We start from the raw sequence: 15,102 nt of genomic DNA, 5'->3' as shown, positions 1-15,102 counted from the left end.
AGAGGCAGGGAATCGGATGTGCGGAATCAGAAATGGGGAGTCAGAGGTGGGGAATCAGAGGCGGTGAATCAGAGATGGGGAATCAGAGGCGGGGAATCAGAGGCAGGAAATCAAACACGGGGATTCAGAGGCTGGGAATCAGACGGGGGAATCAAAGGCGGGGAATCAGAGCTGGTGAATCAGAGGCAGGGAATCAGAGTTGGGGATTCAGAGGCGGGCAATCAGATATGTGGAAACAGAGGAGGGGAATCAGAGGCGGGCAAACAGAGGCGGGGAATTAGATATGGGGAATCAGAGGTGGGGAATCAGAGGTGGTGAATCAGAGATGGGGAATCACAGGCGGGGAATCAGAGGCAGGGAATGGAACGCGGGGAATCAGAGGCAGGGAATCAGAGCTGGGGAATCAGAGGCGGGGAATCAGATATGGGGAAACAGAGGCGGTGAATCAGAGGCGGGGAAACAGAGGCGGGGAATCAGACATGGGGAATCGGATGCAGGGAATCAGAGGTGGGGAATCAGAGCTGGGGAATCAGAGGCGGGGAATCAGAGTTGGGGCATCAGAGGTGGGGAATTAGATATGGGGAAACAGAGGCGGGGAATCAGAGGCGGGGAAACAGAGGCGGGGAATCAGATATGGGGAATCAGAGGTGGGGACTCAGAGGCAGGGAATCAGATGTGCAGAATCAGAGATGGGGAATCAGAGGCAGGGAATCAGAATCAGAAGCGGGGAATCAGAGGCTGGGAATCAGAGGACGGGAATCAAATGCTGGGAATAAGAGGCCGGGAATCAGAGGTGGGGAATCAGAGTCCGGGAATCAGAGATGAGGATTCAGAGGCGGGGAATGAGATATGGAGAATCAGAGGCGGGGAATCAGAGGCGGGGAAATAGAGGTGTGGAATCAGATATGGGGAATCAGAGGTGGCGAATCAAAGGCGGTGATTTAGAGATGGGGAATCAGAGGCGGGGAATCAGAGGCAGGGAATCAGATGCGGGGAATCAGAGGCGGGGAATCAGAGCTGGCGAATCAGAGGCGGGGAATCAGAGGTGGGCAATCAGAGCCGGGGAATCAGATATGGGGAATCAGAGGCGGGGAATCAGAGGCGGGGAAACAGAGGCGGGGAATCAGATATGGGGAATCAGAGGTGGGGAATCAGAGGTTGTAAATCAGAGATGGGGAATCAAGGCGGGGAATCAGAGGCAGGGAATCAGACGCGGGGAATCAGAGGCGGGGATTCAGAGCTGGGGAATCAGAGGCGGGGAATCAGAGTTGGGGAATCAGAGGCAGGGAATCAGATATGGGGAACCAGAGGCGGGGAATCAGATATGGGGAATCAGAGGTGGCGAATCAAAGGCGGTGAAACAGAGATGGGGAATCAGGGCAGGGAATCAGAGGCAGGGAATCAGAGCTGGGGAAACAGAGGCGGGGAATCAGATATGGGGAATCAGAGGTGGGGAATCAGGGGCGGGGAATCAGTGGCAGGGAATCAGAGCTGGGGAATCAGAGGTGGGGAATCAGAGCTGTGGAAACAGAGGCGGGGAATCAGATATGGGGAATCAGAGGTGGGGAATCAGCGGCGGGGAATCAGTGGAAGGGAATCAGAGGCCGGGAATAAAAGGCGGGGAATCAGAGCTGGGGAATCAGAGGCCGGGAATCAGAGGCAGGGAAACAGAGGCGGGGAATCAGATATGGGGAATCAGAGGTGGGGAATTAGAGGTTGCGAATCAGAGGCAGGGAATCAGAGGCGGGGAATCAGAGGCGGGGAATCAGAGGCAGGGAATCGGATGTGCGGAATCAGAGATGGGGAATCAGAGGTGGGGATTCAGAGGTGGTGAATCAGAGAAGGGGAATCAGAGGCAGGGAATCAGACGCAGGGAATCAGAGGCGGGGAATCATAGCTGGCGAATTAGAGGAGGGGAATCAAAGTTGGGGATTCAGAGGCGGGGAATAAGATATGGGGAAACAGAGGCGGGGAATCAGAGGCGGTGAAACAGAGGCGGGGAATCATAGGCGGGGAATCAGAGATGGGGAATCAGAGGCGGGGAATCAGAGGCAGGGAATCGGATGCCGGAAATCAGAGGCGGGAAATCAGAGCTGGGGAATCAGAGGCGGGGAATCAGAGTTGGGGAATCAGAGGCGGCGAAGCAGATATGGGGAAAATGAGGCGGGGAATCAGATATGGGGAATCAGAGGCGGGGAATCAGATATGGGGAATCAGAGGCTGGGAATCAGAGCGGGGGAGACAGAGGCGGGGAATAAGATATGGGGAATCAGAGGTGGGGAATCAGTGGTGGGGAATCAGTGGCAGGGAATCAGAGGCGGGGAATCAGAGGCGGGGATTCAGAGGCAGGGAATCAGACACGGGGAATCAGAGGTGGGGAATCAGAGATGGGGAATCAGAGGCGGGGAATCAGAGGCAGGGAATCAGACGCGGGGAATCAGAGGCGGGGAATCAGAGCTGGGGAATCAGAGGTGGGGAATCAGAGTCGGGGAATCAGAGGCGGTGAATCAGTGTTGGGGAATCAGAGGTGGGGAATTAGATATGGGGAAACAGAGGCGGGGAATCAGAGGCGGGGAATCAGAGGCGGGGAAACAGAGGCGGGGAATCAGAGGTGGGGAATCAGAGATGGGGAATCAGAGGCAGGGAATCAGATGTGCGGAATCAGAGATGGGGAATCAGAGGTGGGGAATGAGATGGGGAATAAGAGGCCGGGAATCAGAGGTGGGGAATCAGAGTCCGGGAATCAGAGATGGGGATTCAGAGGCGGGGAATGAGATATGGAGAATCAGAGGCGGGGAATCAGAGGCGGGGAAACAGAGGTGGGGATTCAGATATGGGGAATCAGAGGTGGCGAATCAGAGGCAGGGAATCAGATGCGGGGATTCAGAGGCGGGGAATCAGAGCTGGCGAATCAGAGGCGGGGAATCAGAGGTGGGCAATCAGAGCCGGGGAATCAGATATGGGGAATCAGAGGCGGGGAATCAGAGGCGGGGAAATAGAGGCGGGGAATCAGATATGGGGAATCAGAGGCAGGGAATCAGATATGGGGAATCAGAGGCTGGGAATCAGAGGGGGGGAAACAAAGGCAGGGAATAAGATATGGGGAATCAGAGGTGGGGAATCAGGGGCGGGGAATCAGTTGCAGGGAATCAGAGGCGGGGAATCAGAGGCGGGGAATCAGAGGCAGGGAATCAGACACGGGGAATCAGAGGTGGGGAATCAGAGATGGGGAATAAGAGGCGGGGAATCAGAGGCAGGGAATCAGACGCGGGGAATCAGAGGCGGGGAATAAGAGCTGGGGAATCAGAGGTGGGGAATCAGAGTCGTGGAATCAGAGGCAGGGAATCGGATGTGCGGAATCAGAAATGGGGAGTCAGAGGTGGGGAATCAGAGGCGGTGAATCAGAGATGGGGAATCAGAGGCGGGGAATCAGAGGCAGGAAATCAGACACGGGGATTCAGAGGCTGGGAATCAGATGGGGGGAATCAAAGGCGGGGAATCAGAGCTGGTGAATCAGAGGCAGGGAATCAGAGTTGGGGATTCAGAGGCGGGCAATCAGATATGTGGAAACAGAGGAGGGGAATCAGAGGCGGGCAAACAGAGGCGGGGAATTAGATATGGGGAATCAGAGGTGGGGAATCAGAGGTGGTGAATCAGAGATGGGGAATCACAGGCGGGGAATCAGAGGCAGGGAATGGAACGCGGGGAATCAGAGGCAGGGAATCAGAGCTGGGGAATCAGAGGCGGGGAATCAGATATGGGGAAACAGAGGCGGTGAATCAGAGGCGGGGAAACAGAGGCGGGGAATCAGACATGGGGAATCGGATGCAGGGAATCAGAGGTGGGGAATCAGAGCTGGGGAATCAGAGGCGGGGAATCAGAGTTGGGGCATCAGAGGTGGGGAATTAGATATGGGGAAACAGAGGCGGGGAATCAGAGGCGGGGAAACAGAGGCGGGGAATCAGATATGGGGAATCAGAGGTGGGGACTCAGAGGCAGGGAATCAGATGTGCGGAATCAGAGATGGGGAATCAGAGGCAGGGAATCAGAATCAGAAGCGGGGAATCAGAGGCTGGGAATCAGAGGCCGTGAATCAAATGCTGGGAATAAGAGGCCGGGAATCAGAGGTGGGGAATCAGAGTCCGGGAATCAGAGATGAGGATTCAGAGGCGGGGAATGAGATATGGAGAATCAGAGGCGGGGAATCAGAGGCGGGGAAATAGAGGTGTGGAATCAGATATGGGGAATCAGAGGTGGCGAATCAAAGGCGGTGATTTAGAGATGGGGAATCAGAGGCGGGGAATCAGAGGCAGGGAATCAGATGCGGGGAATCAGAGGCGGGGAATCAGAGCTGGCGAATCAGAGGCGGGGAATCAGAGGTGGGCAATCAGAGCCGGGGAATCAGATATGGGGAATCAGAGGCGGGGAATCAGAGGCGGGGAAACAGAGGCGGGGAATCAGATATGGGGAATCAGAGGTGGGGAATCAGAGGTTGTAAATCAGAGATGGGGAATCAAGGCGGGGAATCAGAGGCAGGGAATCAGACGCGGGGAATCAGAGGCGGGGATTCAGAGCTGGGGAATCAGAGGCGGGGAATCAGAGTTGGGGAATCAGAGGCAGGGAATCAGATATGGGGAACCAGAGGCGGGGAATCAGAGGCGGGGAAACAGAGGCGGGGAATCAGATATGGGGAATCAGAAGTGGGGAATCAGGGGCAGGGAATCAGTGGCAGGGAATCAGAGGCGGGGAATCAGAGGCGGGGAATCAGAGGCAGGGAATCAGACACGGGGAATCAGAGGCGGGGAATCAGAGATGGGGAATCAGAGGCGGGGAATCAGAGGCAGGGAATCGGACGCCGGGAGTCAGAGGCGGGGAATCAGAGCTGGGGAATCAGAGGCGGGGAATCAGAGTTGGGGAATCAGAGGCGGGGAATCAGATATGGGGAAATAGAGGCGGGGAATCAGATATGGGGAATGAGAGGTGTGGAATCAGAGGTTGGGAATCAGAGGCAGGGAATCAGAGGCGGGGAAACAGAGGCGGGGAATCAGATATGGGGAATCAGAGGTGGCGAATCAAAGGCGGTGAAACAGAGATGGGGAATCAGGGCAGGGAATCAGAGGCAGGGAATCAGAGCTGGGGAAACAGAGGCGGGGAATCAGATATGGGGAATCAGAGGTGGGGAATCAGGGGCGGGGAATCAGTGGCAGGGAATCAGAGCTGGGGGATCAGAGGTGGGGAATCAGATATGGGGAATCAGAGGTGGGGTATCAGGGGCGGGGAATCAGTGGCAGGGAATCAGAGGCCGGGAATAAAAGGCGGGGAATCAGAGCTGGGGAATCAGAGGCCGGGAATCAGAGGCAGGGAAACAGAGGCGGGGAATCAGATATGGGGAATCAGAGGTGGGGAATTAGAGCTTGCGAATAAGAGGCAGGGAATCAGAGGCGGGGAATCAGAGGCGGGGAATCAGAGGCAGGGAATCGGATGTGCGGAATCAGAGATGGGGAATCAGAGGTGGGGATTCAGAGGTGGTGAATCAGAGAAGGGGAATCAGAGGCAGGGAATCAGACGCAGGGAATCAGAGGCGTGGAATCATAGCTGGTGAATTAGAGGAGGGGAATTAAAGTTGGGGAATCAGAGGCGGGGAATCAGATATGGGGATTCAGAGGCAGGGAATCAGAATCAGAAGCCGGGAATTAGAGTCCGGGAATCAGAGGCCGGGAATCAGATGCTGGGAATAAGAGGCCGGGAATCAGAGGTGGGGAATCAGAGTTCGGGAATCAGAGATGGGGATTCAGAGGCGGGGAATGAGATATGGAGAATCAGAGGCGGGGAATCAGAGGCGGGGAAACAGAGGTGGGGAATCAGATATGGGGAATCAGAGGTGGCGAATCAAAGGCGGTGAATCAGAGATGGGGAAACAGAGGCGGGGAATCAGAGGCATGGAAACAGAGGTGGGGAATCACATATGGGGAATCAGAGGCGGGGAAACAGAGACAGGGAATCAGATATGGGGAATCAGAGGCGGGGAATCAGAGGTGGGGAATCATAGGCAGGGAATCGGATTTGCGGATTCAGAGATGGGGAATCAGAGGCCGGGAATCAGAGGTGGTGAACCAGAGATGGGGAATCAGAGGCGGTGAATCAGAGGCAGGGAATCAGACGCGGGGAATCAGAGGTGGGCAATCAGAGGCGGGGAATCAGATATGTGGAATCAGAGGCGGGGAATCAGAGGCGGGGAAACAGAGGCGGGGAATCAGATATGGGGAATCAGAGGTGGGGCATCAGAGGTTGTGAATCACAGATGGGGAATCAGAGGCGGGGAATCAGAGGCAGGGAATCAGACGCGAGGAGTCAGAGGCGGGGATTCAGAGCTGGGGAATCAGAGGCGGGGAATCAGAGTTGGGGAATCAGAGGCGGGGAATCAGATATGGGGAATCAGAGGCAGGGAATCAGAGGCAGGAAAACAGAGGCGGGGAATCAGATATGGGGAATCAGAGGTGGGGAATCAGGGGCAGGGAATCAGTGGCAGGGAATCAGACGCGGGGAATCAGAGTCGGGGAATCAGAGGCAGGGAATCAGACACGGGGAATCAGAGGCGGGGAATCAGAGATGGGGAATCAGAGGTGGGGAATCAGAGGCAGGGAATCGGATGCCGGGAATCAGAGGCGGGAAATCAGAGCTGGGGAATCAGAGGCGGGGAATCAGAGTTGGGGAATCAGAGGCGGCGAAGCAGACATGGGGAAATAGAGGCGGGGAATCAGATATGGGGAATCAGAGGTGGGGAATCAGGGGCGGGGTAATCAGTGGCAGGGAATCAGAGGCGGGGAATCAGAGGCGGGGAATCAGAGGCAGGGAATCAGACACGGGGAATCAGAGGTGGGGAATCAGAGATGGGGAATCAGAGGCGGGGAATCAGAGGCAGGGAATCAGACGCGGGGATTCAGAGGCGGGGAATCAGAGCTGGGGAATCAGAGGCGGGGAATCAGAGGCAGGGAATCAGACGCGGGGTATCAGAGGCGGGGAATCAGAGCTGGGGAATTAGAGGTGGGGAATCAGAGTCGGGGAATCAGAGGCAGGGAATCGGATGTGCGGAATCAGAAATGGGGAATCAGAGGTGGGGAATCAGAGGCGGTGAATCAGAGATGGGGAATCAGAGGCGGGGAATCTGAGGCAGGAAATCAGACACGGGGATTCAGAGGCTGGGAATCAGACGGGGGGAATCAAAGGCGGGGAATCAGAGCTGGTGAATCAGAGGCAGGGAATCAGAGTTGGGGATTCAGAGGCGGGGAATAAGATATGGGGAAACAGAGGCGGGGAATCAGACGCGGGCAAACAGAGGCGGGGAATTAGATATGGGGAATCAGAGGTGGGAAATCAGAGGTGGTGAATCAGAGATGGGGAATCACAGGCGGGGAATCAGAGGCAGGGAATAGAACGCGGGGAATCAGAGGCAGGGAATCAGAGCTGGGGAATCAGAGGCGGGGAATCAGATATGGGGAAACAGAGGCGGGGAATCAGAGGCGGGGAAACAGAGGCGGGGAATCAGACATGGGGAATCGGATGCGGGGAATCAGAGGCGGGGAATCAGAGCTGGGGAATCAGAGGCGGGGAATCAGAGTTGGGGCATCAGAGGTGGGGAATTAGATATGGGGAAACAGAGGCGGGGAATCAGAGGCGGGGAAACAGAGGTGGGGAATCAGATGTGCGGAATCAGAGATGGGGAATCAGAGGCAGGGAATCAGATGTGCGGAATCAGAGATGGGGAATCAGAGGCAGGGTATCAGAATCAGAAGCGGGGAATCAGAGGCCGGGAATCAGAGGCCGGGAATCAGATGCTGGGAATAAGAGGCCGGGAATCAGAGGTGGGGAATCAGAGTCCGGGAATCAGAGATGGGGATTCAGAGGCGGGGAATGAGATATGGAGAATCAGAGGCGGGGAATCAGAGGCGGGGAAACAGAGGTGGGGATTCAGATATGGGGAATCAGAGGTGGCGAATCAGAGGCAGGGAATCAGATGCGGGGATTCAGAGGCGGGGAATCAGAGCTGGCGAATCAGAGGCGGGGAATCAGAGGTGGGCAATCAGAGCCGGGGAATCAGATATGGGGAATCAGAGGCGGGGAATCAGAGGCGGGGAAATAGAGGCGGGGAATCAGATATGGGGAATCAGAGGCAGGGAATCAGATATGGGGAATCAGAGGCTGGGAATCAGAGGGGGGGAAACAGAGGCGGGGAATAAGATATGGGGAATCAGAGGTGGGGAATCAGGGGCGGGGAATCAGTTGCAGGGAATCAGAGGCGGGGAATCAGAGGCGGGGAATCAGAGGCAGGGAATCAGACACGGGGAATCAGAGGTGGGGAATCAGAGATGGGGAATCAGAGGCGGGGAATCAGAGGCAGGGAATCAGACGCGGGGAATCAGAGGCGGGGAATAAGAGCTGTGGAATCAGAGGTGGGGAATCAGAGTCGTGGAATCAGAGGCAGGGAATCGGATGTGCGGAATCAGAAATGGGGAGTCAGAGGTGGGGAATCAGAGGCGGTGAATCAGAGATGGGGAATCAGAGGCGGGGAATCAGAGGCAGGAAATCAGACACGGGGATTCAGAGGCTGGGAATCAGACGGGGGGAATCAAAGGTGGGGAATCAGAGCTGGTGAATCAGAGGCAGGGAATCAGAGTTGGGGATTCAGAGGCGGGCAATCAGATATGTGGAAACAGAGGAGGGGAATCAGAGGCGGGCAAACAGAGGCGGGGAATTAGATATGGGGAATCAGAGGTGGGGAATCAGAGGTGGAGAATCAGAGATGGGGAATCAGAGGCGGGGAATCAGAGTTGGGGCATCAGAGGTGGGGAATTAGATATGGGGAAACAGAGGCGGGGAATCAGAGGCGGGGAAACAGAGGCGGGGAATCAGATGTGCGGAATCAGAGATGGGGAATCAGAGGCAGGGAATCAGATGTGCGGAATCAGAGATGGGGAATCAGAGGCAGGGTATCAGAATCAGAAGCGGGGAATCAGAGGCCGGGAATCAGAGGCCGGGAATCAGATGCTGGGAATAAGAGGCCGGGAATCAGAGGTGGGGAATCAGAGTCCGGGAATCAGAGATGGGGATTCAGAGGCGGGGAATGAGATATGGAGAATCAGAGGCGGGGAATCAGAGGCGGGGAAACAGAGGTGGGGATTCAGATATGGGGAATCAGAGGTGGCGAATCAGAGGCAGGGAATCAGATGCGGGGATTCAGAGGCGGGGAATCAGAGCTGGCGAATCAGAGGCGGGGAATCAGAGGTGGGCAATCAGAGCCGGGGAATCAGATATGGGGAATCAGAGGCGGGGAATCAGAGGCGGGGAAATAGAGGCGGGGAATCAGATATGGGGAATCAGAGGCAGGGAATCAGATATGGGGAATCAGAGGCTGGGAATCAGAGGGGGGGAAACAGAGGCGGGGAATAAGATATGGGGAATCAGAGGTGGGGAATCAGGGGCGGGGAATCAGTTGCAGGGAATCAGAGGCGGGGAATCAGAGGCGGGGAATCAGAGGCAGGGAATCAGACACGGGGAATCAGAGGTGGGGAATCAGAGATGGGGAATCAGAGGCGGGGAATCAGAGGCAGGGAATCAGACGCGGGGAATCAGAGGCGGGGAATAAGAGCTGGGGAATCAGAGGTGGGGAATCAGAGTCGTGGAATCAGAGGCAGGGAATCGGATGTGCGGAATCAGAAATGGGGAGTCAGAGGTGGGGAATCAGAGGCGGTGAATCAGAGATGGGGAATCAGAGGCGGGGAATCAGAGGCAGGAAATCAGACACGGGGATTCAGAGGCTGGGAATCAGACGGGGGGAATCAAAGGCGGGGAATCAGAGCTGGTGAATCAGAGGCAGGGAATCAGAGTTGGGGATTCAGAGGCGGGCAATCAGATATGTGGAAACAGAGGAGGGGAATCAGAGGCGGGCAAACAGAGGCGGGGAATTAGATGTGGGGAATCAGAGGTGGGGAATCAGAGGTGGTGAATCAGAGATTGGGAATCACAGGCGGGGAATCAGAGGCAGGGAATGGAACGCGGGGAATCAGAGGCAGGGAATCAGAGCTGGGGAATCAGAGGCGGGGAATCAGATATGGGGAAACAGCGGTGAATCAGAGGCGGGGAAACAGAGGCGGGGAATCAGACATGGGGAATCGGATGCAGGGAATCAGAGGTGGGGAATCAGAGCTGGGGAATCAGAGGCGGGGAATCAGAGTTGGGGCATCAGAGGAGGGGAATTAGATATGGGGAAACAGAGGCGGAGAATCAGAGGCAGGGAAACAGGCGGAGAATCAGATATGGGGAATCAGAGGTGGGGACTCAGAGGCAGGGAATCAGATGTGCGGAATCAGAGATGGGGAATCAGAGGCAGGGAATCAGAATCAGAAGCGGGGAATCAGAGGCTGGGAATCAGAGGCCGGGAATCAAATGCTGGGAATAAGAGGCCGGGAATCAGAGGTGGGGAATCAGAGTCCGGGAATCAGAGATGAGGATTCAGAGGCGGGGAATGAGATATGGAGAATCAGAGGCGGGGAATCAGAGGCGGGGAAACAGAGGTGTGGAATCAGATATGGGGAATCAGAGGTGGCGAATTAAAGGCGGTGATTTAGAGATGGGGAATCAGAGGCGGGGAATCAGAGGCAGGGAATCAGATGCGGGGAATCAGAGGCGGGGAATCAGAGCTGGCGAATCAGAGGCGGGGAATCAGAGGTGGGCAATCAGAGCCGGGGAATCAGATATGGGGAATCAGAGGCGGGGAATCAGAGGCGGGGAAACAGAGGCGGGGAATCAGATATGGGGAATCAGAGGTGGGGAATCAGAGGTTGTAAATCAGAGATGGGGAATCAAGGCGGGGAATCAGAGGCAGGGAATCAGACGCGGGGAATCAGAGGCGGGGATTCAGAGCTGGGGAATCAGAGGCGGGGAATCAGAGTTGGGGAATCAGAGGCAGGGAATCAGATATGGGGAACCAGAGGCGGGGAATCAGAGGCGGGGAAACAGAGGCGGGGAATCAGATATGGGGAATCAGAAGTGGGGAATCAGGGGCAGGGAATCAGTGGCAGGGAATCAGAGGCGGGGAATCAGAGGCGGGGAATCAGAGGCAGGGAATCAGACACGGGGAATCAGAGGCGGGGAATCAGAGATGGGGAATCAGAGGTGGGGAATCAGAGGCAGGGAATCGGACGCCGGGAATCAGAGGCGGGGAATCAGAGCTGGGGAATCAGAGGCGGGGAATCAGAGTTGTGGAATCAGAGGCGGGGAATCAGATATGGGGAAATAGAGGCGGGGAATCAGATATGGTGAATGAGAGGTGTGGAATCAGAGGTTGGGAATCAGAGGCCGGGAATCAGAGATGGGGATTCAGAGGCGGGGAATGAGATATGGAGAATCAGAGGCGGGGAATCAGAGGCGGGGAAACAGAGGTGGGGAATCAGATATGGGGAATCAGAGGTGGCGAATCAAAGGCGGTGAATCAGAGATGGGGAAACAGAGGCGGGGAATCAGAGGCGTGGAAACAGAGGTGGGGAATCACATAATGGGAATCAGAGGCGGGGAAACAGAGACAGGGAATCAGATATGGGGAATCAGAGGCGGGGAATCAGAGGTGGGGAATCATAGGCAGGGAATCGGATGTGCGGATTCAGAGATGGGGAATCAGAGGCCGGGAATCAGAGGTGGTGAACCAGAGATGGGGAATCAGAGGCGGTGAATCAGAGGCAGGGAATCGGACGCGGGGAATCAGAGGTGGGCAATCAGAGGCGGGGAATCAGATATGGGGAATCAGAGGCGGTGAATCAGAGGCGGGGAAACAGAGGCGGGGAATCAGATATGGGGAATCAGAGGTGGGGCATCAGAGGTTGTGAATCACAGATGGGGAATCAGAGGCGGGGAATCAGAGGCAGGGAATCAGACGCGAGGAGTCAGAGGCGGGGATTCAGAGCTGGGGAATCAGAGGCGGGGAATCAGAGTTGGGGAATCAGAGGCGGGGAATCAGATATGGGGAATCAGAGGCAGGGAATCAGAGGCAGGAAAACAGAGGCGGGGAATCAGATATGGGGAATCAGAGGTGGGGAATCAGGGGCAGGGAATCAGTGGCAGGGAATCAGGCGCGGGGAATCAGAGTCGGGGAATCAGAGGCAGGGAATCAGACACGGGGAATCAGAGGCGGGGAATCAGAGATGGGGAATCAGAGGTGGGGAATCAGAGGCAGGGAATCGGATGCCGGGAATCAGAGGCGGGAAATCAGAGCTGGGGAATCAGAGGCGGGGAATCAGAGTTGGGGAATCAGAGGCGGCGAAGCAGATATGGGGAAATAGAGGCGGGGAATCAGATATGGGGAATCAGAGGTGGGGAATCAGGGGCGGGGAATCAGTGGCAGGGAATCAGAGGCGGGGAATCAGAGGCGGGGAATCAGAGGCAGGGAATCAGACACGGGGAATCAGAGGTGGGGAATCAGAGATGGGGAATCAGAGGCGGGGAATCAGAGGCAGGGAATCAGACGCGGGGAATCAGAGGCGGGGAATCAGAGCTGGGGAATCAGAGGCGGGAAATCAGAGGCAGGGAATCAGACGCGGGGAATCAGAGGCGGGGAATCAGAGCTGGGGAATCAGATGTGGGGAATCAGAGTCGGGGAATCAGAGGCAGGGAATCGGATGTGCGGAATCAGAAATGGGGAATCAGAGGTGGGGAATCAGAGGCGGTGAATCAGAGATGGGGAATCAGAGGCGGGGAATCTGAGGCAGGAAATCAGACACGGGGATTCAGAGGCTGGGAATCAGACGGGGGGAATCAAAGGCGGGGAATCAGAGCTGGTGAATCAGAGGCAGGGAATCAGAGTTGGGGATTCAGAGGCGGGGAATAAGATATGGGGAAACAGAGGCGGGGAATCAGACGCGGGCAAACAGAGGCGGGGAATTAGATATGGGGAATCAGAGGTGGGGAATCAGAGGTGGTGAATCAGAGATGGGGAATCACAGGCGGGGAATCAGAGGCAGGGAATAGAACGCGGGGAATCAGAGGCAGGGAATCAGAGCTGGGGAATCAGAGGCGGGGAATCAGATATGGGGAAACAGAGGCGGGGAATCAGAGGCGGGGAAACAGAGGCGGGGAATCAGACATGGGGAATCGGATGCGGGGAATCAGAGGCGGGGAATCAGAGCTGGGGAATCAGAGGCGGGGAATCAGAGTTGGGGCATCAGAGGTGGGGAATTAGATATGGGGAAACAGAGGCGGGGAATCAGAGGCGGGGAAACAGAGGCGGGGAATCAGATGTGCGGAATCAGAGATGGGGAATCAGAGGCAGGGAATCAGAGTTGGGGAATCAGAGGCGGGGAATCAGATATGGGGAATCAGAGGTGGGGAATCAGGGGCAGGGAATCAGTGGCAGGGAATCAGGCGCGGGGAATCAGAGTCGGGGAATCAGAGGCAGGGAATCAGACACGGGGAATCAGAGGCAGGGAATCAGAGATGGGGAATCAGAGGTGGGGAATCAGAGGCAGGGAATCGGATGCCGGGAATCAGAGGCGGGAAATCAGAGCTGGCGAATCAGAGGCGGGGAATCAGAGTTGGGGAATCAGAGGCGGCGAAGCAGATATGGGGAAATAGAGGCGGGGAATCAGATATGGGGAATCAGAGGTGGGGAATCAGGGGCGGGGAATCAGTGGCAGGGAATCAGAGGCGGGGAATCAGAGGCGGGGAATCAGAGGCAGGGAATCAGACACGGGGAATCAGAGGCGGGGAATAAGATATGGGGAAACAGAGGCGGGGAATCAGACGCGGGCAAACAGAGGCGGGGAATTAGATATGGGGAATCAGAGGTGGGGAATCAGAGGTGGTGAATCAGAGATGGGGAATCACAGGCGGGGAATCAGAGGCAGGGAATAGAACGCGGGGAATCAGAGGCAGGGAATCAGAGCTGGGGAATCAGAGGCGGGGAATCAGATATGGGGAAACAGAGGCGGGGAATCAGAGGCGGGGAAACAGAGGCGGGGATTCAGACATGGGGAATCGGATGCGGGGAATCAGAGGCGGGGAATCAGAGCTGGGGAATTAGATATGGGGAAACAGAGGCGGGGAATCAGAGGCGGGGAAACAGAGGCGGGGAATCAGATGTGCGGAATCAGAGATGGGGAATCAGAGGCAGGGAATCAGATGTGCGGAATCAGAGATGGGGAATCAGAGGCAGGGTATCAGAATCAGAAGCGGGGAATCAGAGGCCGGGAATCAGAGGCCGGGAATCAGATGCTGGGAATAAGAGGCCGGGAATCAGAGGTGGGGAATCAGAGTCCGGGAATCAGAGATGGGGATTCAGAGGCGGGGAATGAGATATGGAGAATCAGAGGCGGGGAATCAGAGGCGGGGAAACAGAGGTGGGGATTCAGATATGGGGAATCAGAGGTGGCGAATCACAGGCAGGGAATCAGATGCGGGGATTCAGAGCCGGGGAATCAGATATGGGGAATCAGAGGCGGGGAATCAGAGGCGGGGAAATAGAGGCGGGGAATCAGATATGGGGAATCAGAGGCAGGGAATCAGATATGGGGAATCAGAGGCTGGGAATCAGAGGGGGGGAAACAGAGGCGGGGAATAAGATATGGGGAATCAGAGGTGGGGAATCAGGGGCGGGGAATCAGTTGCAGGGAATCAGAGGCGGGGAATCAGAGGCGGGGAATCAGAGGCAGGGAATCAGACACGGGGAATCAGAGGTGGGGAATCAGAGATGGGGAATCAGAGGCGGGGAATCAGAGGCAGGGAATCAGACGCGGGGAATCAGAGGCGGGGAATAAGAGCTGGGGAATCAGAGGTGGGGAATCAGAGTCGTGGAATCAGAGGCAGGGAATCGGATGTGCGGAATCAGAAATGGGGAGTCAGAGGTGGGGAATCAGAGGCGGTGAATCACAGATGGGGAATCAGAGGCGGGGAATCAGAGGCAGGAAATCAGACACGGGGTTTCAGAGGCTGGGAATCAGACGGGGGGAATCAAAGGCGGGGAATCAGAGCTGGTGAATCAGAGGCAGGGAATCAGAGTTGGGGATTCAGAGGCGGGCAATCAGATATGTGGAAACAGAGGAGGGGAATCAGAGGCGG

This window comes from Narcine bancroftii, chromosome 4 (genome assembly GCF_036971445.1).
Source record: "Narcine bancroftii isolate sNarBan1 chromosome 4, sNarBan1.hap1, whole genome shotgun sequence".
Taxonomy (NCBI): domain Eukaryota; kingdom Metazoa; phylum Chordata; class Chondrichthyes; order Torpediniformes; family Narcinidae; genus Narcine; species Narcine bancroftii.
The sequence above is the reverse complement of the archived record's forward strand: the minus strand, read 5'-3'. Positions refer to the sequence as shown.